Source organism: Lissotriton vulgaris, chromosome 2_1, assembly GCF_964263255.1.
Source record: "Lissotriton vulgaris chromosome 2_1, aLisVul1.2, whole genome shotgun sequence".
In the NCBI taxonomy this organism is placed as follows: Eukaryota; Metazoa; Chordata; class Amphibia; order Caudata; family Salamandridae; genus Lissotriton; species Lissotriton vulgaris.
The window spans coordinates 729,318,380-729,344,385 of record NC_141687.1 but is presented as its reverse complement, the minus strand read 5'-3'; the positions used below and the strand labels follow the sequence as shown (position 1 = coordinate 729,344,385).

Below are 26,006 nucleotides of genomic sequence, written 5' to 3'. Positions count from 1 at the left end.
AGAGGGGTGCACTACTGTCTTTGTCACTGCTTGTTTGCATGATCTTTTAGTCAGTAAGGCAAAATTGTCGCCAGTGTGTCATGGTGTATTCAATTAAAGAAAAGCCATTCGCAAGTGGCCTCTGATGCATGAACTCGAAGCCATTATAAGGTGGAAGACGAGTCACATGCATGCAAGCATGCACACAAGTCAAGTGGCTGTTTTGAAATGTTCAATTTGTCGTTCTAACATGACCAATGGCTTTTGTAGCAGGGTATAATAAAAGTGAAAAGAAAGCGTGCAAGTGTGCCAAAAAAAGAAAAAAAGTGAGTGGCCATGTGGGAATTTGAATTTACTTAGTGCTCGTAAAAAGTCAATTTAAAACAATTTAATTAAAAACAGGGAGCAAGACGGGGATTGGGGTCAGTCCTTAACTTGTAAATTAATTAGTGACAGGGCCCTCGTCAGGAAGCCATTGGAGCTGGAACCCCTCCATTATCTCTGCCAGTGCTGCCAACGACAGTACCTACATAACCGCTAATCAGCACACTCCTACAAGTGTGACATTTCAGACTATTTCAGGTCCCCAAAGCTATAAGAATGGCTTGGGTGGCAGGTATCAGTAGATTTAGGGTATATTGAATCAATAAACAACTGTTGTTCTGATAATCTCTACATTACATAAACAGTGCCACCATATAGCAGACTGTTATAAGTGTTGACAATTAGGTGCGGTGCAGAGCACTGGAGACCACCGGCTCAAATGAAGCGGAGTACCAGAGAGTGAGCGTGGACACTGCAAAATAGCAGGCCCAAGTGACAGGGATAGATCAAGGAAATTTATGCAGAAAAAAAGGATGAGCGGTGGAAGGTTACAGCTTGTCTAGTAAAAACACTGTAATATCGAACTGCTTCTAGGTGGCAAAAGGAAAGAAAGCTATTGAATCAAGAGCAGAGATCTGACATGGATAAGAGTGCTTTCCAATCATGAGAGAGGGTCTCACCCAAAGACCACTCTATGAATATGTTAAGCAGTGAAAGGTATATGTCTGAAACAGACATCTGAATCTGTCTGTAGCTAAGTAAGTAGCCAGAATGTCCTCATTTTAATTTACTTTTCTTGCAGTTTTTTTATAGTGCAAAGTCGGCCAGAAGGTATTGGAGCAGGTTACATGAGCACCTGTTACATCACACAAGATCAGATTCATTATATATTTATTTGGCACAGGTGATGAAACAGTTTGTCCAGAATCACCGGATGTTGAGCAGATGTCACAACTCGAACCTGGTTGCCCAGTTTCAAAGACGGTATCTCTGGCCCTAACCCTATAATGTTTAGTGCTTTAAATGAGCCGGTACTGCCCGGTACGGAGAACCAGCACTTTTTTATTTTGAAAGGGAGAGTACCGGAACTTCTCAAGAGTGGCATAATACTTTTGATTGGAGAATATTGGCACTTCTCAGGAACAAGCAGGTACTCTGGTACAGATTACCTGCACTTCTACTTTTCCATTTCAAGCACTGATAATGTCACACCCTTTCCCACCTTCATGCTCTTAGCCAATCTACATGGTGATAATTTGGAGTGTCATTATGCAAAGTGATGGGAAGCTTGGGGGTGGTGGCTCTTAGACAATCTCTTAAAAACAGCACTGTGTCTTTAGGCAAAGCTTCCTAATGTTGTCAAATACTGCACATCATTCGCTAGGTTATTTTTCAACATGGCTTCAGTGTAAAATTGTGTTGTACTTCCTTGTGTCACTTTTCATTTGTTGGTAAGCTGGGAGCATTAGTCCCACCTCCATACATCTAGCTGCTAGCGTACAGATGGAACACACTGCCGCCAGAATGGGACCATTCAGACTGCGGGAAGCAGGAGCGGAACTCCCACAGTGCGCTGCCATGCCCGTAAAGAGCCTTAGATAATGGAATTACATAACAACATCAATAACTATTACAACCAACCACAAAGGAGCACTTCTTACTGCATCAAACAAAGTAAAACCTAATTTGTTTGTTTTCAATAGTTTTGTAAATTAAATGCAACCTAGCCCTGGTCGCGGACCAGTGTCTCTATGTGTGGATTCACGGTGATGAGCACGGCTTTATGCCGCTGCTTTCAACGTGGACATAACCGTTGTTACTGGAACTGATCTCGTGCTGACATTTTTTTGCTGATCGCATCTCCATCACAGCCCATCTTCCCACACCACAAAACCAACTTGCAACAAAATGAATGTTTCAAAAATGAACTGGATTGAATGGCATTTCTTCACTTGCGTGGCAGCACTAATGTTGAACAATGGAACTTCCAAGCAGCATATGCAAACGAGCAGCACTTAAAACATGTTAATTGCAGAAAATTACTCAATGGAGGGCAATTAAAAATCTTTCAAGATCCTGAGTGCACTTTAGTGACTCAGACACTGGCATCCAAAGCTGTTCTATATATCTTCAAGCCCTAAAATAGGAAGAGGGGGGCAAAAAAGTGCAGGCGAGAGAAGGCGGCGAGAGTACAGTGTGCATATCATTTCTTTTACTATGATGTGATTTAAGAGCTTGTCAAAAAATTGCCAAATACTGAGAGCATCCTGATGCATCTTATTCAGACTGGGTTGGGGGTCTAATACATGGAAATGTTTCTTTGACACTCAGAAAACCTTCTACTGACTCGCGTCTCACTTTAAAATGTTGATTGCTAATCATTGATCATGTTTGTGGGAGACCACTCAGCCTTTAGAGAACCAATTCTCACAGTGTACATTAAATCTCCTACTTAAAATGTTCTGTAATATGCAGTTACATTATTGTGCCATTGTTGTAGCATTTTAACCACACAATATGTAAATCGTCTATCTTTGCCTACTCTTGGGGGAGACGGCGACAAACTATGTGGTGGTCTTTAATTAGGCTCAGGAGTGGGGGATAATCCGGTCAATTTAGATCGCCTTAGGGGTTCAGGCATGAATAAAGCATCTCCGTAAGGGATTAGGTGATTTTTTACATGACCAATAAATGGGGGACACACTCTCTACTCTTATAAGTGGTATCATCTACAGTTGCTGCCGGCTTTTTCTTAATGTAAACATTCCATATTCTAATCGTGATGTACCCGAAACATGTGTGCTAATAGTTTCCCTAGAGGCAGTGTGAGGGGTTACAAGTGTTCATCTCCCATACAGCCCGCCAAACAATCAAGATGGAAGATTATGCATTCAATTTGAAATATTGTGGATGCTTTCAATATGCCCTTTCTAATCTTTTGTTGGGTAAAACTCGTTTCTATGGCGTTGCGTGTCTTCCTTCTGCCCGTGTATTTGGTCAGTGTGATACTTGCATGAGTTTATAGTTATATCATCGAGATAAATCTAGGAGTTTTACACACGCTTCTCCATTAAGTAGTTCCCAATTCAAGTACAGTTCGACCCCTCTGAGGGGGTTGCCATTACCCTCTGCCTCGAATCTGAGGTCCACCACTACAAGCCAGGAATCATCACTCCTGGCAATACCTCTGCAGGTCAGGAGGCTGATTGCATGCTTTTAACTATTATATCCCAATATTTCAAAAGTGTGCCTATGGGTTGCCATTTTAACAAGCATGAGAGATGTGTGTGGCTCTGGTGATCAGCTATAGTGTGACCAAACGTTTCTCTGCCATCCCTCAGGGGAGGGGGCAGAGAGGGAGTCATGCTTTTCTCCAGTTCTATACGAAATGACTGAATGTCCAGACTTTCAAATTAACAATAAAATAACAGTAAAACAGTAACAAAACAGTGATTATAATGTGACCCTCCTACCACAGTCAGATGCCTTATCCTGTGTTTAGTTTGTACCAAAATAAAATAAGTGCAGGGCCCCAAACTTTCTGAGAAGCCCAGCAGCAACACTGGTGAATGCCGGGATACCTGAATACCCAGGCTGCCGAGTCTCGGCTTCCTTCTCGCCTTTTCTCTACATCCCTCTTGCAATGGATCGAAGTTTGATGATGAAAATTCGCTGCTGGTCCCCAAAAATGAATTTTGGTGTCCTCCACCCAAAACCACAGGCACAAACTAAGACCTGACCATATATTCAGGTGAAGAAGATAATTTCATACTTACACCTTCTGGTAACTGTCATTAAGGTGCAGATGATGTGTGCATTCACTTTTGAAGGCGAGCAAGGGCATCTAGGACAGGTACAATTTGTATTTCATTGTTATCCAACATATTTTCTGTCTTTTGGGCAAACTGTTTACATTCTGTGAACAAACTTTATGCTGTGAAACTTTAACTTTCCAGTAAGGAGCCCTAATATTCGGCTGCATGCTAGCACATGAAACCTCCAGAGAGAAGCCCACGCACTCAGCTGCGTACTACCACCAGAAACTTTGCACTTTTGATAATGTATCAGAAAATAGCCGAAAACCAGCTAAGGGTAAACCCACTTGTGCCCTAAGCTCTGAATTCAGCATATGTGCAGAAATATCATGGTATCCAAATACAACTAATTTGCATGCAAGTAGATCAAAGAGAACTCATTTACAGAATGGCTAACCTGAAAATCTAAACTGGAGGTGGTTTAAGGTTCTAAGTTAGCAGTCTCTAATTCAAGACAAGTCTCAAACCTTCTTAAATGTGATGAATGATCATCTTTTCAGTGAGGAGGTAGGTACAGCACTAGAGTTTCCTAAAGACAACACGCACGCTGTACTGATCACTCATTACTCAACTAGAAGTAGGCAGGATGTAATTGGGTTAGACATTTCAGATTAGACATAAAAAGGTAGCTACTACGGAAGTGCATATTTCAACACCAACTTCACTATATGAAAAATAAATGCGAAGAGCCTATGTCTTCATTGGCAGTTTTAGCAAAGGAAATTGTCATTACTAAATGTGCATGCTAAATGGATCTATACCAGAGGGGGGCCTAGGCAGTGGGCAATGTCTGTTTTTAATAAATGTCAAGGATCTCTAATTGCAGGAGTTCACAAAATGTATCACTTTCCTTCTTTTACTGAAAAAAGATGAGGAAATAATGACTATAACCATCTTCATGTTCCACTGGATACTGTAGGTGAATGTTAAAAGCTTGCCTTGGCTCTACGTGACTGCATAAAAAGCACTTAGTGCATATTTAGTAATCCTAATAGAAGATTTTTGCCCATTGCCAAATGACCATTTGATGTTTTCTGCGGAAAACACAATTTGTCATGGTTCCTATTTGGGCAATCTACTACTCAGTAGCCCAATGCTTTTAGATTTAAGTGCTTGCTATTTTATATCTCAAGACCTTTAGGAGCCATAATAAATAGAGTGTCAAAACACAGTGCAGTTAAAACACTTGGTCCATTTATCCTTCTCACACTTACTTGTTTCTTTTACCTTCTATGAAGGTCTTGCCCCTCCTCCAGCCCGTCATTTTCATCTTTGCATGATCCATAGGTCATCACTTAAATGGAACATTGCGTAGGCGGGAACTAAAGCATTGCATGCTTCTTACCATAAAGACAACAGGGTGAAGGACCACATGAATTGGAGCAAACAAACATATCTCACAAAGCACCCAATGAGACATCTCCTTTCAAAATCAAGGCAGCGATGCTCTTGAAACTTGAGCATAACTAGGCTGCCAAGCCTTACCTCATGTTACCCTTAAGGAGTTGTGATCCCTTTGCTGATTGGGGCTCATTTTGTTTATTTTACTCTAAAGTTTCCTAAAGTATGAACAAGAACCCCTGCCTCCTTCTACATGTGGTGGTGTGGGGAGGGATTAAGGAAGCTAAAAGTGAGAAGCGTAAGCATTATCCGATATATGAAGTAGAAAGAACACAGGCAACATGGATAGATTTCACACGTATGGATAGGCATTTTCCAAAGAGTAAGGTACATATTTAAAATGTCAGTATGGTGGGGGGATAATAGAAGAATTCCGCTGAGAAAATGAAGAGGGACCTATTGTAGATTTGGAGAGTGAGAGTAGGAATATGAGATCATATTTTAAGCCATCAGCAAGCTGCAACCTAAGGATGATCTGGCCATGGGAGGCAACGTGAAAATCTAGCAGTTTAAATGAGTGTCTTCTAGACAGTGAGTAAAAAGAACAGATGATGGCTGGAATGCTAAACAAATCAACCATTCACCCCCAGTCAAAGACAAGTGTTAAATCAAACTGTTTTGCTCACCATGCCGTTGCAGTTGGGGCACAGACATATGCAAATCAGTCTTAACCCTGCTCCCCATAGGAACAGCCTTGTCCAAACTGCCAGGCCAGGCACTCTCTGGACCGCAAACAAGCATCTTGGGACTGGTTTTGGTGTACCACCCCATATCAGTCAGGCTAACTTGAATCCTATGGCATAAAGAGCACAGGACCCATGTCTGTGCATAACTCAGAGTTGATACCCTAAAACCGATCCCAGGATGCTTGTTTCTGGTCCAGAGAGGTCCGGCCTGGAAGTTCAGGCTGAAATGTTCCCAAGGGGACTAAGGTCAAGACTGATTCGTATATGGCTGGATCCAAAAGGGGGTGGCGTGCTGAGCAAAAACCAATGGATGAAACCCAGATCTGTGACCAAGGTGAATTTTTGATTTATTCAGCATTCCATCCATCATTTGTTCTTTTTGTTCTAGACAGTGAGGGCATAGACAGCATTTTGAAGGAGTTAGGAACACACATGAGGTAAATGAAGATTAGTGTGTGCAAGAGTCACTAAGCGTATACTAGACAGGGTAGCGAATCCAACAGCATATTGGAAGGAAAGCGCTACTTTGCTGTAACAGTTTCTTATTCTGCTCTAGTGTGTAGGTTATGCATATTTTGAGGGAGAGGTGTTGGTGTGAAAGAGGTGGAGGTTGGTTTGTTCAAGAGAAAGTTGCCTGAAATAAATCCACAGTCAAGCAGACAATGTTCACTTTATAATGTGCCCTCATGTACAGTACAACTGCTGCAAGACTTAATAAAGGCCAACTACCAGCAAAATGCAGCTCTTTCGGAGACAACGTCCTGCATTGGTGGTCTTGTATGTAACATTGCATTGTACTGTATTATACATTTCTGTACAACGCTGATGATCAGTGCCAACATGCATTTTCGAATGGGTAGCACGTTACACTGTGGAGAATGTGTGGTTGGCAGAGTGTTAGGCTGTTGTGATCCTATGTGGGAATCATTTTGGTGTCACTTAAGAGTGACCAAAGAGGTGCTCTCATTTTGCATTCAATTGCAGTGCCTAGAAATATATATGCTAGAAGTTGTGTAAGACATTGGCGTGCCTATTGTAATTCTACTTAGGTGGAGTTTCTAATTTACCAGCAGGTTCCTTACCATGTTTCATGATTTCTTTTATGCTAGTAACAGGGGAAATAGGTATAAATCTACCTAAATGGTATGTGTTATAGGTGGTCCAGTTGGCATATACACAACACCTAGCACCAAACCTAACCAGAGGGTGCTGTTCGTGTTTACAACATAAAATGGGGTTATTTGTGAAGGCCTAGTAATTCATATGGAAACAAATGCAAGACAGAGATGTTCTCATTTGGGTAAAAAACAATGCCAAATGGCCATGAGTGGAATTTGGTGACATAAGCAGAAGCTAGGTACCTTTTTTTAACGCCTTAAGTGCATCGAACGTTCGGCAGCCGACGGTACCACTACCTTGGGAGTGCTGCCGTCGGCCGTTGAACGTTCCAACTGCACCTGCGCAATGGAACATCCAGCACTGGAGCTGGACGTTCCATAGCTGCTAAGGTGTTAAAGGCATGTCTATTGCCTACTGTGTATAAATACACCTCATGAGTGAGGAAAGAATAGGAAGAGCAATCATGGCTGGCAACCTGAATAGGAACTCTATGATAATTAAAAAGCCCGGATTCTATCTCCCCCTGCTAGGCCGAAAGATTCAAACTTTTTTGGCAGGAGTTCACACCCTAAGCCTGTTTCATGCTCCTGAAGGCTTCCAAAAGTGGAAGAGCCCTATTTGGGACCATGGTTCAGATCCAAGCCAGACTGGCACCCTGTAATGTGAAGGTGAGAGACAAAGCACTTGATAGGTTGCTGACCTTATAGCACAAAAATTAATCGACTCGCCTCCTATCACCTCTCTGTCCTCAACTCTCCACTTCAGTCCTATACCTTTTCTAAAATATAAGAGACTCTTCCTCAGTTTATAGGTAGAGGCATCCTCCTGCCGTTATAGAATAACCCCCCAGATAACTTCCACTTTTAATATTAGTAGACAATGATATTTCATGTTAAAAATAGAATGCATTAAGAAAAATGCTTCCATTGTTTGACCTATGAGATCATAAGCAGTGCATGGTGGGGACACAAGTTATAGGTAGCTCATTAAACTATAACTAGAGAATTTCATTGTTTTGGGGGTTTTACCCATTAATTATTAACTTTTTTTAAGAGTTTGCATCAATCTTCTTTAAAATATTTGAAAAGTCAATGTTGTTTCTGAACCTCAGTACCTCGACGTGAAGGTTTATGACACTGTATTCATTTACTTCAAGACACCACACGACCACTGGTGCTGAGAAGTTTCTCTCTTTTTGTTGGGATTGAGAATCTCAAGGCCATTGACACCTGCCCTCATGGTGGTGCTGCATTACAGTAATACTAGGTAGCAGCTGTAGGTGCCATCATAAAGGGGGATGGGGTACCTGGCTACTGAAACTCTATGTGTGGTCTTATTGCGAGGCAAGGCAAGATGCCATTTGTAGAGCCAGAAACATTGCATTGGTACTGAGAGCACTCAAAATCACGGGTTATTAGTGCCAGCTGCAGAACACCATTTCAAGGTGCTGTTCAAATATCTGGTGCCAAAAAAAGATGTATTGTGTGCGGTACCCAAGACCAGTCGCTGAACTTTCAGTGGTGTGGAAAGGAAGGTTAACAAGGAAGATGATCCCCTATATGCTCTGGTTGGATATCTAAAGTTAGCTTTACTTTTTGTCCTAGAGCGGGCCACTCATATGACCTGGCCCCGGCCCCGGTACTACTGCACCGACTGCACTGAAGGTAGCTGCGATCCTGGAAACTTTCCAAAAACTAAACATTAACCTACATCCTGAAGGAAAAGCAGAGTTTATGGACATCTTGCGTGCACCTCAATGTCACTGCATTAGCATGACCTTGTTTAACCGCATCGCTGCTGCGGCGATTTTTGCGCTGTGCGGCTTTTTTCGAAAAACCGCGTTACATGACGAGCTCAGCTCGTCATCAGCACACGCCACCCGTGGCTGATGACGAGCTGAGCTCGTCATCAGCATCGAAGGCGTTAATGTAATAGTTTTCCTGATGTTTGGGGCCTAATAATGAATATAGCACCTTCAAAAACGTGCTATTGTGGAAGATGTTTACATAATCAATCTGTGGAGCTTCATTTGAATTGTGCATCAGATACAACTGGCCCTGGACTTTGCTTGTCACTCAGAAATGTTTTAGAGGTTTATTTCCCAACGACTTAAAGGCCCTTCGCGTTTACAAGAAGCCTGCACACTCACAGAACTGGTGCTATTAAGACAGCCCGAAAACATTTGATTTCTGGCCTCCTTTGTGGAGGAAAACGCACATTCATCACGACAATATGCGCGGCCTATTTGCATGCTAAGCTGTCAGACCGTGCACTTTCCATCGAAGAGATAGCATCCCTTTTCATAAGCCCATTTGGGACCCCTTTTAGCGTTATCTAAAAATCATATCTACGTGGTAATCCTTTTAATGTGCTCTTGACTTTTAGAAAACAGCTTTATGTTCCTTCAGGAAATGTTTTAAACCATTACCCGGTAATTACTATTCGTCCATGAAAACAGTACGTGATCTCTCGTGATGTATAATCAGTGCGTGCTGGCTTAAGCCAGGCAAGACAGCAGCCCACTTAAACGTGGGGGGGAAATAACCCTGAGCAACAAAGATGCCCAGCGCCAATGGAACACCAAGGGTACATTAGAAATCATGAAAAAAAGTCCCGCGTGTCCCCGCAGAATGCAGGCCTCTTTGCTTTCAACCCGGGACCGCCCCTGTACAGTTCAGTTGACAATAAATCAACATGCGTTCCTTACCACAGGGCGCATCCAATGCATGGCACAGAATGGCTACACACGCCTCACCCTGATTATCGGCCACCATGTAATAACCGGTTTTCTCGGAGTTCAATTGTGCAGTGGCTGATTTACAGGGAACTTTTGATAGTTTCGTCTAACTTATTTTTCGCGTGTTCCATTTGATGTTTTGTGTGGGCCCGCAACTCTTCCAACATATAATCACTCGCTTTTAGTTTGCGTCATTTGTATTTCCCAGTTGAAAGCTTTCTGAGCTTTGCAAAAGCATCCCCGCTTAGGTCTTTGGACGGGCCTCCCTCGCGCCGGCTAAGCTCGCCTTTGAAAGAGTATTTATCCTGTAGCTGCAGAACAGAAGCTGGCCTGGTTGAAACTGGGCGTAAGTGGCAGGTTGAGACATCAGGAAGGAGCGAAATTGTGACACACAGAGATAGATGTAGTGCATTTTGCTGCCAAGCACTGCGAGTGCAGAGAGCTAACTTTAAAAAAGAAATGACCGCCTGTGTTGGAAATAAAACATGCTGCAAAATGGAGAACAGGAGACATATCATATGGCTCTCTTATGAGGATAGCCCAGGCCGATAGGTCGTCATCTTTATTTTGTAACAGTCTTAACTATGACTACAAAACATTAGTACTTATTTGATATAAGTCTTACTTATCTTTTTCATTTTTTTTAAAGTATGTTTTTAGGGTTGTTGCATAACCTGGATTTGATCCATTCCTGAGGTGGAGATTAGCTCTTTGCATGGAACAAAGGAACAGAGGCAGAGAGCACGTGCTGAGTTCAGATATCAAACAAGTAAGGAATATGGGGGATGCTTAGCGGGGTGGAAGATGATATCACAGTTTAGTAAGGTTGTATGTGTGTATGAAAGGGTTATCACAGTACAGACCTACTTAGAAGGTAATGGAGCGCTGCATGCAAGGAGAGGAGTGCAATGGCAACAGCAGACAGAGACGGGTCAAACTGGAGCAGCCAAGCAGACGCAGCACAGGCAAGGACCAATCAAACATTATCTGAAAAAGAGAGGTTTCAGCTTTTTTGAGTTGGAGTCGGGTGGACATCCATTCCGCACGGGGATGCTGCTCCAGATTTGTGAGGCGCAATGCGATGCGGGCAGGCAGGAGGAGCCTGTGGAGTTCTTTGAGCGTGGATGTGATCGTGTCAAATTTTCAGAGTCTTGCAAGCTACAGTGTGGCCAATGCTCTGGAAAGGGATAAGGTGCGATTTAGGCACACCGAACAGCATGGTGTTACCTCTGTGCACGTGCAGTGTGTAGACTAGCCTGCGCATGCATACACTGATGGTCTATGTATATCAGTTGACAGATTCAATATGGGGATTAATAGACCTGCTGCCACGGAGGCTTTTTCATTTCTTTTTTGCACCACCGCCAAATGTCTTAATGCCTATTTAACCATTTTTATTTATAATTATCTATTTAACTGCATTTTGCCAATATATTGAAAACTATGATTCCCCTTTCCTGATTTTGTCTTTGCTGTTTTGGAGTCTTGAGGTCATTTTTCAAGCAGAATGTCCACCTTGTAAACAGGCAGTAACCGCCACATTAATTCCCATAACTCAGTCCTGCAGCTATAAGGATAAAGGCACTTCTTTTTCTCGTTGTCGTCAGAGTTGCCCAACATGTGCGTCTTAAACAGCTAAGGAAACAGGGCGCGATGAGTAGTGCATCACCGTCCTTCAGGGAAAAGAAGAAATCTTGCTGGTCCATTATTCACGCGAAACAGCAATTTGCTAGATCTAGCAGCACGAGGGTTCATTCTAAGCTGGGGAGCATTGCAGAAGCATCATGAATTTAAGCAGAAACTCCACCAAAATCAATAAATTATGAGCCCGCCATCAGTTTGAAAGCACAAGACAATGAAACAATTTATGCAGGGAGTTGATTGTTCAGTCCCCGCGATTTCTAACTCATGAATACCAAAACTGACGGGCACTTCAGTGATGGAATGCTACTATATTAAAGGAATACTTCTGACAGTTTTCAGGCAACTCAATACATATTCAAAAGCCTGAAATCAATGGGCGAAAGGGTGACACAGACTTAGTACCTGACGGTTTTCACTATCTATTTCACTCCTTTGACACATCAAGCAAACAGAATTATGCATCACCGCTTATTTTAGGCTTCATAATTGTCTTTCATGATTTATCATTAGCAAGGCCATTTGAAAGTCAAATCTAAATCCAAGTGAGGTGCTCTATGTGGAATCCTATGCCTTTAGAGGCAAGTCACATCCTGCTGCCAGCCTGAGTTTTATGAAGCATTAAAAAATCCACTTATTGTGCCCTGAAATCGTGTGATCACAAACTGGGCCAGGCAATGTAAAGAAACGCAAGACCCAAATACAAGGGTGGGGTGGTGTGTGGCCCAAGAGAGAAGAATTCAAATTGGGATGCAGAGTCTCTTGGCCAGGCTTTATTCTAATTTCTCATAAAAGGCATTGTTTTTTTGTTACTGAGGGAAAAGTATAGCCCATGAGCGTGGCGTCAAGGGATAAGCAACCACTTGCCTTATCACCCTTGAAGAGTACCCACTTCCAGCTCTTTGTAAGCCTCACTTAGCATCTTTCCTCTTTCGAATGTAAAACATTACCTGTGAAGCGTATCCCTATTGTCAGTTCCTCTCAGGTTACTTCAGCACTGCAAACCCCTCCTCAAGTACAGAACTTTGCTTTTTATCTAGGTTTGCATTATAGGTTGCCATACCTTTGGAGGCTGGCAAATGTATTTTGTTTCCCTCAGATCTAGAGGAAAATAACCAGTATGCTAAAAGAATATTTACTTTCATATTCACAATTTGGTCTTACGATGTAGGCTTAGGTTAAACAATGGTGTATTAGTACAATTGTCCATAAAACATACTAGAACAATGGAACAACAATACATTATAATGTAGAAGTCAATGGAAGGATTCAATTATGCCTATTTTGTACAAGATGAATTGAGATGTCAGTGAAGTTCTCTCTTCTTGCCTGAGCCATTGGCTCCCCATACGGAAGAGGGTAATGTTCAAGGCCCTGACACTAGCCCACAAAGCCCTGCACGCTACAGGTGCAAAATATCTACAGAAGAGGCAGGATTTTTACCGGCCGACACGATCCTTAAGATCGGAGTCACTGGCACTTGCTGTAGTTCCTCGTATCAAGAAAGCTCGTGCGGGTGGTCGGTCCTTTAGATTCCTGGCCCCTCAGTTGTGGAATTCTTTACCGCTGTCCTTACGGTCCACATCTAATCTGCTTGCCTTTAGGAAGGGTTTAAAGACTTGGTTATTTTCTGGTTAGACTCTCTCTATCATTGGGTTCTGTTTTCCTTTTTATTGTTGTTATGTTTTTCAGTCTCCTTTCTGGGTCAGGAGCACAAAGCGCCGGGACACTCCTTTGGAGTAGCCGTTGCGCTATAGAAAACCCATAAATAACATAACATAACATAACATAACATATAACATACCTCGACATTGATTTTGTTTAGGGCACATCAAGAAGTCGAAAATGAATGAGAGGAGCAGTAAGGGAGCTGTAGTCCTAGCAGAGGATGCCAGGGACCTTTCATAGCTGCTCATAAGTCCGTGTCCCAGATTTACTTGAGTTTTGTGACTGCACAATGTGAAGCAATGCGGCACAAACTAGCACAAAACGTTGCCCGCTATCTACTATTTGAAACAAAGCGTGTTTTGCTCTTGTCTCAGTGCAAACACAGATTTGCCCAACTTTGTGCTATTGAGGTGGATCACGCATAGGTTTTGATGCCAGGCCAGATGTACTAAGATAACCAGATTGGGCTTGCATCAAAATACTATTATAACCTTCTTGAAGTAGGTGCAAACAAGGGGATACGTTCCTTTCACCTGAAAAGATGCATTTCATGTTTGTTGCAGTGCACTGCACACTCATCACTGAAGATGAGGGGTTGCCCACATCTCCTCACTTGGCCTGGGCTGCTACATCCATTACATATAACCTGGCCCAATATGGGAACAAATATGAATACATACAACAAGTAACCCAATAGATTTTCTATTGGAGAGTAACCTATTTACAGCCTGCCAATTCCAATTCTTCAACCGTCCTCCCCAGCTCAGATTTAAGCCACGCTTATATCTTTTTAACCCTTTCTATGCTCATGACGGAGCCGCTCCGTCATGAGCCTCGGTTGAGCTGTGATCATGACGGAGCGGTTCCGTCATGGCCCGCTCGGCGCGCCTGCGCGGCGTGAATTCCGCGCCTGCGCTGGACGTTCCATTGAGCGGGCGGGGCCATGACGGAACCGCTCCGCCATGAGCACAGCTCAACCACGGCTCGTGACGGAGCGGCTCCGTCACGAGCATGCGAGCACCGCTCGGCCCACCCGCCCCCTTAGCGCTGCGGCGGAATTCCCGTCGCAGCGAAGGGGTTAACCAAGAGCTGATGCACTGTATACAAATCCAACTTTTCATTTCTTTTGTGATCAATGTTTCTACATACAGCTGTAGACGTATTAGTGCCTGACAATGTTTGATAAGTTGTGTTTATCTTTTTGTTACGAATATATGTGCATATAGCTGTTTGAGTTTATGCTTATTCTATTGTCATGCACAAATGTGTACACACAGCACACGTCTACTGTGTAGGATCCTTTATGAGATTGTCTACACATAATTTGTGCTGGGAAAGTATGATTCAAACCAACTCAACCGTGGCACTATGTTGTACATTTCACAAGGCAGCATTTTGTGAGTACCAGCACAGGGGATGACGTCCATTCTGCAGCACACATACAAAGAGCAAATTGCTTTTCAAGATTATTTAAGTGCAGGAAGATGTCCCTTCCTGCACATAACCAATCCCCCCTTCATCACAGGCACCCTTGCAACACGGCGCAAGGGTGCCTGCACTGGCGCTAGACAGATTTATTTTGTGCCAGCACTAGGGAAAACATAGGGGTGCACCGTATTTTTGTAAATATGGCACATCCCTGTTTTTAAAAAATGTTGACGAACAGCGTTACCAATTTTGGTGTAACACTTCGCTTCGATATTGCGTTGTAAATATCCCCGATGGTTTAGCATCAACTGAAGATAGTATAGTCCAAGAAAGCATAGTTGATATAAGTAATTGCCAGATATTTTACTGTTACACTGTAAAACAAGTCAGTGTAATATTTGTTCAGAATTCACCTGTGCATGGATAAGGCCACAAACCATCCTATAGCTGGTGAATAATAGTTACTTAGGCTTTTCGTGAACTCTTTTACAAACTGGTTAGGGATACAGTTCTTGGGGGGAAATTCCACACTTTACTTGCGTGGGCTTGGAAGAAGTATTTCAAGGTAGATCCTTTCTTGTATTTGGCAATTTCAAGTCATAGAGATGATTTCCTTCTTAAAGTTGTGTTACTGCCAGAGATGAAAAGCTTGTACTGGTAGAAAAAACCTTCAATGGTTTGCTGCGGCTATTCATGTACTCACTCATTCACAACATTTCTCATAAAGGTACATGTTTCTCATGTACAATGTTAGGTTCATCGTGGTGTCCAATAACATATTCAACTGTTGGTGTGGCAATGTAGTATGGCAATTTGTCGGGATAGTAGCAAAAAAGAACATTATTGCTAATCCTGGGGACTGATACAAACAGTCCTAAGGACTTGAGAAGTAAGGACTACTCATTCCCATACAAACAGATCTGCAAAAAGAAGTGCTTTCTCCATCATCCCTCTCTACTATGGAATGTTGATTAGCAAAATACTTAGTATTTACTTGCATTGTTTCTCCTTTCAACAATATGTCCTGCAAGAGCATCATATAGCACAGGCAAAGAAATCTTTGATAACACTGTTTCCCAAAATTCTCAGTGGATGAGCAAGATCATTTAAAGAAGGCTAACGATCTTGCATCTTTTTTTTAGTGATACCTTGTGGGACAATTTAATAAAGCGCTCCAAAGGCTTTCAAAATGTACAATATCCTCTTATACATGTTGCTTCCAATCAGCTCTCGTAGACTGACTTTTATGGAGTTCTGATTCTTTTGTGGGCTAAATCTATGTATTCATTATAATCTTATCCTACACTATACCGTCCACAATACCATTATTTGTCTCGTCTGAACCTTCAAAGGAGACAAAAGTCAATGTCCTTGATTTGTCTCACAAAACACATCAGTAGAAACATTTTCATTATCTCTTTCCCAGCTTCTGAAATACTCATGTTTCTCACACGTACCTTAGTAATTAAGGGTAACCTCCTTTTTATTTCTTTAGATGTCCACTACAATAGAAATTACCATTAAAACGTTCAGCTAATGCTGCTGTCACAATGATGCAAACATGACTTTCATCACTTCATGTCGAGGTGGCCGTATTATCTAAACAAAACTAGTTTTGAATATTATGAGGTAATAACTCTTATCTGAAGAACCACGTAAAAGAGCTGCAAGATTTTCGAATGCTTAAACTGGAGAACTTATTTCATCTGAGAAAAGATAGCAACATGAAAGAAAGCATTTAGTACACATTTAGATGTAATTATGATTGCTCCCTCACTGTCCACTTAGTCGTTTATTAATTTAGCCAGATATTTCCTATGTTTACACATTGTTCCTTGTTTAGAGGACCCAGCCTACCCTGGGACAAGCGCAACTGCCAGGGAGCAACTGTTCCCTGGTGGTTGCACGGTGGTCCTGAGGCTGCAATTTGCTTGGTTGGGCCGCTGCTGCCACAGCAAACATATTTTGAGTTTCCTCACCACCATACTTTTCATGGCGGTGCAAACCGCCATGAAAAGTGTGGCAGTGTGGAAACTGCCTCATACTAGCTTTCACGAAAGATAGGTAGTAGTGTTCCCAAAGGGAAACGTCCGCACAACACTCTGCAAAACAATCTTGTTATTTCTACAATTAGTACACATCAAATAATCTATTTCTTATAAGAAAAAGTTTCAACCGATAGGGTGCTACAGAGACTCAAGGCACCTACCACCTAAAGGTGCCGTCAGTACACACTGGATGTGTGTCACATGAATTCAAACAAATTTTGAGAAACATTTAACAGCACTCCTGTGGGCTAGTAATTCTAATAATTAGGGCAGGAGTTATAAACCCTCAATATACCACACTCTACTAGTAATAGAGTATTCCAAAGGAAACAAATGACAAGGTTATATTCAATGGGGATTTTCAAAGGAAGTTTCAAAATATAGTCCACTTATTATGTTTTCTTCAGTCTTTATTTTTTCAATTCCATAAAACAGATATTCCCAGCAAAAATAGAGATCACCAACACGTGTTTCGTCCTACACAAGGACTTTTTCAAGGCTGGAAAAAATACAAACAATATACAATGTGACAATAAGTTAAAAAATATATATACATTAGTGCATCTATACATATTTACATTGCCTAGAGTCTACGTGACACAGTACCACACCTGATGTTATATTTTATCGTGTGATACATTTTCTCACATTATGGCATGTAATATAGTGTAGACTATTTACATCATAAAACAGAAATATCCCGGATACCAAAGGGATATCTTTCTAATGGGGGTGGATCCCCGTGGGGCTAAGAGCATTGATTATAGCACATATTGTCCATATATACAGTTAAAACATATATATATATACACCCACCATGAACACGGCGAACTGAGATATGAATTGAGCATCACGTTTGAACAGAATAAGCCGTGATTTGGCATTATGCTTCATTGCCAAATCACGGCTTATTCTGTTCAAACGTGATGCTCAATTCATATCTCAGTTCGCCGTGTTCATGGTGGGTGTATATATATATATGTTTTAACTGTATATATGGACAATATGTGCTATAATCAATGCTCTTAGGCCCACGGGGATCCACCCCCATTAGAAAGATATCCCTTTGGTATCCGGGATGTTTCTGTTTTATGATGTAAATAGTCTACACTATATTACATGCCATAATGTGAGAAAATGTATCACACGATAAAATATAACATCAGGTGTGGTACTGTGTCACGTAGACTCTAGGCAATGTAAATATGTATAGATGCACTAATGTATATATATTTTTTAACTTATTGTCACATTGTATATTGTTTGTATTTTTTCCAGCCTTGAAAAAGTCCTTGTGTAGGACGAAACACGTGTTGGTGATCTCTATTTTTGCTGGGAATATCTGTTTTATGGAATTGAAAAAATAAAGACTGAAGAAAACATAATAAGTGGACTATATTTTGAAACTTCCTTTGAAAATCCCCATTGAATATAACCTTGTCATTTGTTTCCTTTGGAATACTCTATTACTAGTAGAGTGTGGTATATTGAGGGTTTATAACTCCTGCCCTAAATATTAGAATTACTATCCCACAGGAGTGCTGTTAAAAGTTTCTCAAAATTTGTTTGGCCTCATACTAGCTGGATGCATTCACACCAGTACCTGCATGAAATGGACTGCAGCAGTCCATGCCGTGCAGGTACTGATTTGGACGTTCCCATTGCGGTGCCTATTTCATATGTACCACCGTAGGAACGTCAAAAAACATCCCGCTAGAGAGGAGAAAACTCCAAATCTGGCAGGTGGTTCAAACATGAGTTCAGCGGTACGGAAAAGGGGCGGTCTCATTCCCCCACCGCCAACTCATAATAAGGCCCTTAATTGATTACAACTTTCCGAATAACTACTTCACACTTCAATACCTTTGTTTGCACTATCATGTGTGACACTGCAGACCAACGTTATACTGTGTGACATGTGCATGACTATAGTACCATTGTGAGATGTAGACTTTCAGCTCACAGCAGTGACAATAACCAAATCAGCCATTGATATGTTAACTACATCAAGCTGTGATTAAATGGGGATTTCGTTTTTGATGTAGTATTAGTGATGTCCCCAAATAGGCTGCTGCCAGCACAGACGTGTGAACATTTTTGGTACCTCAAGGGCATGTAAATGTAGTTCTGGTAGTACTGTAATAGACACCATATTCACAATTTTCCACATCAGAAATATTTGACTCACAAGAAGGAGAGGCAGTTGCATTTACTGTGATTGTGAATAAAGGAGAGTTTAATAAGCTCCTTCTCATTCCCTGGAAACGGGTTCACTGTTTATTTCACATTTAGGTGAGGGATTCCACAATAAATTGTTCCAAATCTTTCACAAACTTGCCACTCTCAGGCATATAGTTCTCTTGGATACTCTAAATGTAAAACCTTTAAGCCACAGCTGTTGGTGAAATATGTGTGACTTCATACAGTGTTGCCTATACTATGGCACGTGCTCTCTTTTTGTTTAAAATATGGGGATAGTTCACAAAGGTATATTACAACAGAATATCCCTTTTCTAAATCTGCAGGGCATCCACAAAGAGAGATTCCTGGAAGGCTTACATGGAGTTATGAGTGTGCATCTCTCCGCCATAAGTGTGGAGAAACCAGGGCGTGTTAGCTCCACTCATGGGAGGTGGGGAAGGGGGTGGAAGGAGAGTGGGCATTCCAAGGGCTGGTTTGACATGGAAATTGGGAAATGCACACAACCAAATTTGTGGGCATTCCTGAATTTCTCTGTGTCCCCTTTCCACCCTGGAAAACAAAGGACAGGAGTAAATCCCCTTGCAGGGTGGAAAGGTGAATGGATCTACTCCACATTTAGTAGAGGTGAGGGGAAGAGCTTTCTCTGTGGGGAAAAATGCCTTGCTCCAGAAGCAAACAAATAAGAGAAAATGTGTACAGGCCTCGTATTCCCCATGTGTGGGATTGTCCTTTATGGAAAACTCTGTACAGAGGGAACAGGAATCCTTGCGAATAGTTACAAGATAGTCCCTAAGCAGCACCTGGCACACCTTTCCAGGCATACGTCGCGGACTGATTGAGAAACTGCAGCCACATGTAGCTGCAAATCCACAGGTGTGTGCTTGCCACTTTCCTCATAAATGACGGCCTACAACTTTAAATATGTATTTACTATTAAAGATATCAATATTAGAGATTGTTACCGATCCTGACAGCATTTTGCCAAAACAAGCTTCCTTTCTAGTTGTATGAATGCGTATAATGTTGTTTTCCAGTGCTTAATTAGAGCTTGTAGTTGCAGTTTGGGCCCTCGGCACATACTTTTGGGGACAAGCATTTAATTTTCTCAACAAGAGTTTGCTGCAGAGCAAGACAAAAAGAATTCACAAATAGGAAAAAGAAGGAGGAAGAGAAAGACTTAGGGGCTGATTACGATGAGTGTCGGAAAGCCTCTGACCTTGTTTTTCAACATTCATCTTCAGTTTCAATTCCGACCGGCTGATTATGTTGCAGCCGGTCGGAATCGACACCGGACGGTCATTCCGGCGGGCTTCCGACAGGCTCCAGGAGCCCGTCTGCCATTTGGAGATCAGCCCGTAATCCAAATGGAAGGAGTTTCTGCCTTATGTATTACGATGCACAGTTTCCGGCAGGGATTCCATGCTGGCCTTTCCGACCCAGTCGGAAATTGTATTTGGGGGCCCCTAGGGTGGTCCCCTTCTATTTTTTGCATCGGTTGGGGGCTAAGCGGGCGCCAAAGGTTCCCCTTGTCTATCCCTGCACCTTGTGGCAGGCACCTTGAGGTGCCTGCCGTGGGGTGCAGGGATGAACACAGACTCCCATCCCTCTATGGGGGCTTGTGTTATTGCCATTTACAGCCGTAACACGGGCTCCCATGGAGGAATGAGATTATGCGACCACACCATGTGCGGTCACATCGGGATTAGGAGGTAGGTCAGTCCCGTTTCCAGCCCAACATCAAAATATGCCCATAAGTATCAGTTACAAAGGGAGAAAGTAGTGATAATAAGAACCTGCAGGATTAAAGAGGCCTAAAGTGGAATCAAGACTATCCAGCATTGATGTTGGGAACCCTGACATTCCATAGAACTGGCCATGATCTTCTGAAAAGAACTTTGGGCACCAACACTTATATTTTTTACAAATTAAGAACTGTTTTCTAGCACATATGTGCACCTAACACTTTGGTTGCTACCTTCTCAAAAGTTTAATTCCAATTACATTGTTTAAGACAGTTGTAAAATCTCTATTATGTGTGGCGCCATTCAACTGTGCATACTGCCCTCCGCCCTTGTCACAGCACGCATTGATTATTCTAAAGATTGAAGCTAGGGCTTCGATGCTACTTGCGCCTGTTACCCAAGTGGTTAAAAATGCAGCCACCAGGAGAGGCACTACTAGTATGCAACTGATCACCCAAACTGCTGATCATTAATAAACCATTCAGTTCAAGGTCTTGTACATTAAGTAGAGGCTGGTCTTCAAGATTAACCATCAATCATACCAATCTGCTTTCAGTAAACAGCCCCTTGTGCACTACGTATACTTTAGAAGCCCGCTGACTAAGGATCTGCCAATTTTGGAGAGATAGAAATGGTGGCAATGCATTTTATATCCAAATTACCATTGTTTGGAAAAGTTAGCAGTCTTCATCTGAATAGGAGAGGAAAAGGACCAAAAGTGTATTTTGTGCATGATCAGCATTGAAGCTGGCGAGTTTTGCATTTTTCACAGAAAGACATGAGTACTCTACAGAAGCATGTAGGTGTAGGTGAGTTTTTTAAAATCGCTTACGACATGCCACTTCTTGGGATACGCTTCTCTCAGTTCAATAAACGCTCTTAAATGACAGAATTCTTCTACATTCACTCTCACATACTGGCACAGACTGCTGTAAATAGGCTTTCTGGTAGTGTACCACGAATTACTTCAAAAGCCTGTCACATTTCGATTTATTTTGAAAACCTCTATTCTGCCCAACTTTAGGAGGTACAGGCTTTGATTTTGGCCAGAAGATCTCTAGATCCCTCTCCCCACTTTCAATTACAATCATATACCTCAGGATATGGGCGTCTTTATTCAGTATCACCATTTTGATGCTGTCACATTCTTTCTGTATGTTTAACGAGAAATAAGAACCATACATTTGTAAACTTTATTTTCATGAACTGACACTCACATGCCAAACGTTGCTACCTGTACTTCGGTCTAAACTTATTTCCAGCAAAATTGATGGATGTTTGAGAAGCCTATAATGTTTAATTAAAGTGCAACTTCATTAAAGAAGGCATGGCTACTGACTTGAGGAAGCCATATCCATTTCAGTTCTCTAGAACTGCATTGAATCACCTACTGCTGTTTATAAATGAGGCGTATAATCTCCATATTATAAATCTCCTGCTGGTCATGGTTGCCAACAAGCAAAAGTAATTAATTAGATGAAATACAAAAACAACAATCTATTTTCAAATATTTGATGCTGCGCTAGACCAGAAAAGTAGTCACTTGGAACTAGTTCAAACTTAAGCAGAACTGTACCTTTTTGAAAACACAAAACGCACTAGTTTGCACCTAATAAATTCATTATACTCTCATGGTACAATCTAATACAAGTTGTACTTTTCTAAAAAAAAAAATGCAACTGACCTTTTTTACTGAAGCATCTGGGTCACATGTTGCAATTTATGCAGGTACCTTCAACCCTAAAAAGGAACAATATACTTAGGCCATTATTTTTGACATTTCTTTCACCAATATCTATCTATGTTTACTGAAATTATTATCTGTGTGCATAGTTCGAAATTAGATCAGAATGCCATAAAAACTGAAACATTCAACGAGTGTTTCTATTAGCAAATGTTTTCATTCTCATTTATTTCTGGCATATTCCAGTGTCATAAAGTCGTTGGCCAGCCTGTCTCTGCTACATGGATTGATACGCGATTTGCACGAAGAAATGGTATCTGGAGAGCGAATGTTCAGTTTCAGTTTCCAGTCATCCATTTTTACACTAATGTTGCTACTGCTATGACTGCAGGGTTTTTAAGGGGGTTTAAGGGGCCTCACATTACTGCTTCATAACACTTGAACATTCAGAAAAGTGTTCTTTAAAAAAAATTTGACTCACAGAGGTAGTGGACTATGCGAATCGTGAGTGGTAAAAAGATTTGCCTTGTTCCATTTAAAAATGTCAAGTAACATTTTGGAAAAGTGACAACTAACAAATCCAACTAGTTAAAATTCATAAAACACATTGCAATTTTTTTTTAACTCGTTGATCCTGTTTTTACAACCCCTGGGGAAATGTGATGCTTAAACCCCTTGTTAGCTATTTGATACATTTCTTTAAATATATATAAGGGTTTCACCAATATGAGTAAACACAGGAACACAGTTCTTCTGAACTTTCCCGGCATTAAGCATGAGCGGATTTTGCGGATTGGCAATCCGCGAATTTTGCGGATTTGCGGATTCGCAATCCGCAAAATCCGCGAATTCCCGCGAATTTTTTTTTTTTTGTGTTCGCCCGTGTTTCTGCCAGTTCGCGAGGGTTTTTACAATTTCGCAATTTGCGAACTTACCTGTCGGGTCGCAAGTTTTGCGAACTTGTTGTTTCTACGTGTCCAGCCTGTTTGGGACACTCTTCTTCATCACTGCCACTCTCTGTCACCACTGCCACTCTCTGACTACTCATGCCACCCTCTGGCCCACCCATGCCACCCTCTGTTTCATCACTACACCCTCTGGTTGTCCAGTGTACATTATTTTCGGCAAAGCAAAGCACACCTTCCCTGCCTCAAGTGACCTGAATTAATTTGGGGCTGATTAATGTGTCACAGAATATTTTTTTAGCTGGCACCTGCTTCCTTAGTGCGCCCTGATTAGTGATCTTTTGCACTTGCTAAGTGCTTTCATTGTTGCAAAATTAGTTACAACACCTGCCCTGCCCCAACTGACAATAATGAATTAGGGGCTGATTAATGGATTTTAACTTCCAGCCTGGCTCCTGCTTGTCTCCCTTAGCTGTAATTCAGGACCTTTGTGGCATATGTGTAACTATTCTGAGGTTCAGAGCAGGGTCACATAATAGTTTCAACTGGCAACTGAACTCTGGAGGGGCCCCTCAGGAAGCACTACAGGAAATGGCTACTAATGATGTGCCTGAACTTTTGAACCTGGTAAGTAGTTACTTTCAGTTTTGCCAAGATCGTATTTCTGCAATTTTGCACTTATTCGCGGGGCGCGAACTCACGCGAACAGTGCGAGCAGTGCGAGCAAAATCCGCTGCTCGCGGATTTGCGGATTTTGCGGGAAATTCGCAAATCTCGCGGATTGCGGATTTCCCGAAAATCCGCAAAATCCGCGAGCGGAACGGATTTTCCGCCCACGCCTACCCGGCATTAAAAGGAACTGTGGATTAAACTTCATAAAAGTAGAAAGTCAAGGCCTGAAGGTCAAGTCTACTCAGCTATGACACATCAGTAACTAGAAATGTGACCGTATAATTCATAAAGGTACTATATATTACAAACACTAAAAACTACTTCTTGCAACAAGCAACCATCGACACAAAAATAAATGGAAGTTATCATTTGCAAACTACTTCACAAAACGCCAATGGTAAAAATCACCATTCAAGAATTCCAACAGAATTGCAATTGATGGGAATATTTGGGCCTTGATTCAAACACCTCCGAGAATCGTCACACCTGAAGTAACCCAAAACTACCCTCAATTATGATTTGTCCCCTTGAAAATGTAGAATAACCCATGCAGTTTGGCGTTTTCTACCCAAATAACTGCATGTATTTACCAGACCATTTTGACCATCAGGTTAATCTTTGCAGAATTTAGCACAATTTAGTAAACTCTCCTACATAATTTGTTCCTTCCTTGCCACACAATTCCAGTGTCCCTAACTTTAGGGAGTTAACTTACCTATTAAATAGAATATGGTAAATCATGTGACATGCCTTTCATAAGCTTGTTCTTTCCATGAAAGCAAGGATTTCATGGTATCCACGTTTTCACATTGGCCTCTCTCTTGGAACCTTTAGGATATAAATGGGTCACAATATTCGAGTTGAAGTCTGCATCTATTTTCCCATCTCCTTTAGTATACTTCCAAAGCCTTAATTACAGCTGGACTGGATAATTATTACCTGTATACAAACCTCAGTTTATGTGGGGGCTGGGTGGGGGGGGGGTAGGAATTATGAGCTGTATGGAGTTTAACATACCCAGTAATTACCAATTATGCACCATGATAAGGTAAATTGTGCACTTGAATGCGGCACATTTTGAAACAGCATTATGTCACTACTTTCTCATTTTTACACATGTTAACATTCTATGGGGAAGGTTTCACAGCATCATTATCAGTGGAACACCTAAATACAGTGATAGCCAATTGAAAGGTAACCTGCCTTTATGTAACAAAAAGTGTGCCACTTCATGGCAACACACGTGGTAGCGTTTTTAATAACGTTTGATCCACTTCAGCTAGAAACAATCCTTTTTTTTGTGAAAATCTGCAAATTGTACAGAAGATGAGTTATTTGGTAAATGCAGTAAATCCTAAATTATGTGGAAAGCACAGCACGCCAAAGCATAGCATAATTTCAGTGGACATGCCTGAATGATGGGGATATATTGTGCTCTCCTGCCAGTAGAGAAGGTAACCATCAATGTCAAGTCAAGGCCATACCACTGCCTGGATGCCTTTTGGTTCTAATGATGTTGGGAAATAATTTAATTTTCACAAAATTGAAAACTTTACAGAAACGTCACCAGCAGCTATTATACCCACACTTAATAGGATCACCTTAATTTCCAGGATTCTGTTAATTAAGACATTCTATAGCTCACTACTCCAGGGTGAGCGAATTAGAGGAATCACTAGCCCACTAGGATTTTAGAATATCAATATTGTTCAATAAAGCCCGTTGGAAATGGAGAACATTTTATGTGCTTATTTAAGATAACCGAATAGGAAACAAATTAAGAGCAAAGGTCATCAACAGAGCTCAATGTCATTGCTTGTAGAGATACAAACAATACCCACTGTGACAACACGTATACAACAACGCCCAATATTACCAAATCCTACCACTTAAAAAAGCCCAAGGGGCAACTTCAGTTACACCATCCAACACTAACATTTAGCATCACATGGCAA

At 41.6% G+C, this 26,006-nt stretch overlaps 1 protein-coding gene across 4 annotated transcripts in view; it reads right to left on the bottom strand.

Annotated features, from left to right (window-relative positions):
- Positions 1-26,006, bottom strand: part of LMO1 (LIM domain only 1) — a 534,498-nt gene that overhangs the window by 258,327 nt on the left and 250,165 nt on the right. The window contains exon 1 of one of the 4 annotated variants that reach the window (XM_086958675.1): positions 22,475-22,494. The exons of the other annotated variants lie outside the window; for them this stretch is intronic. The gene's annotated coding sequence lies outside the window, so the exon portion shown is untranslated. Of the gene's footprint in view, positions 1-22,474; positions 22,495-26,006 lie in introns of those variants that run through there. 4 annotated transcript variants of the gene reach the window in all.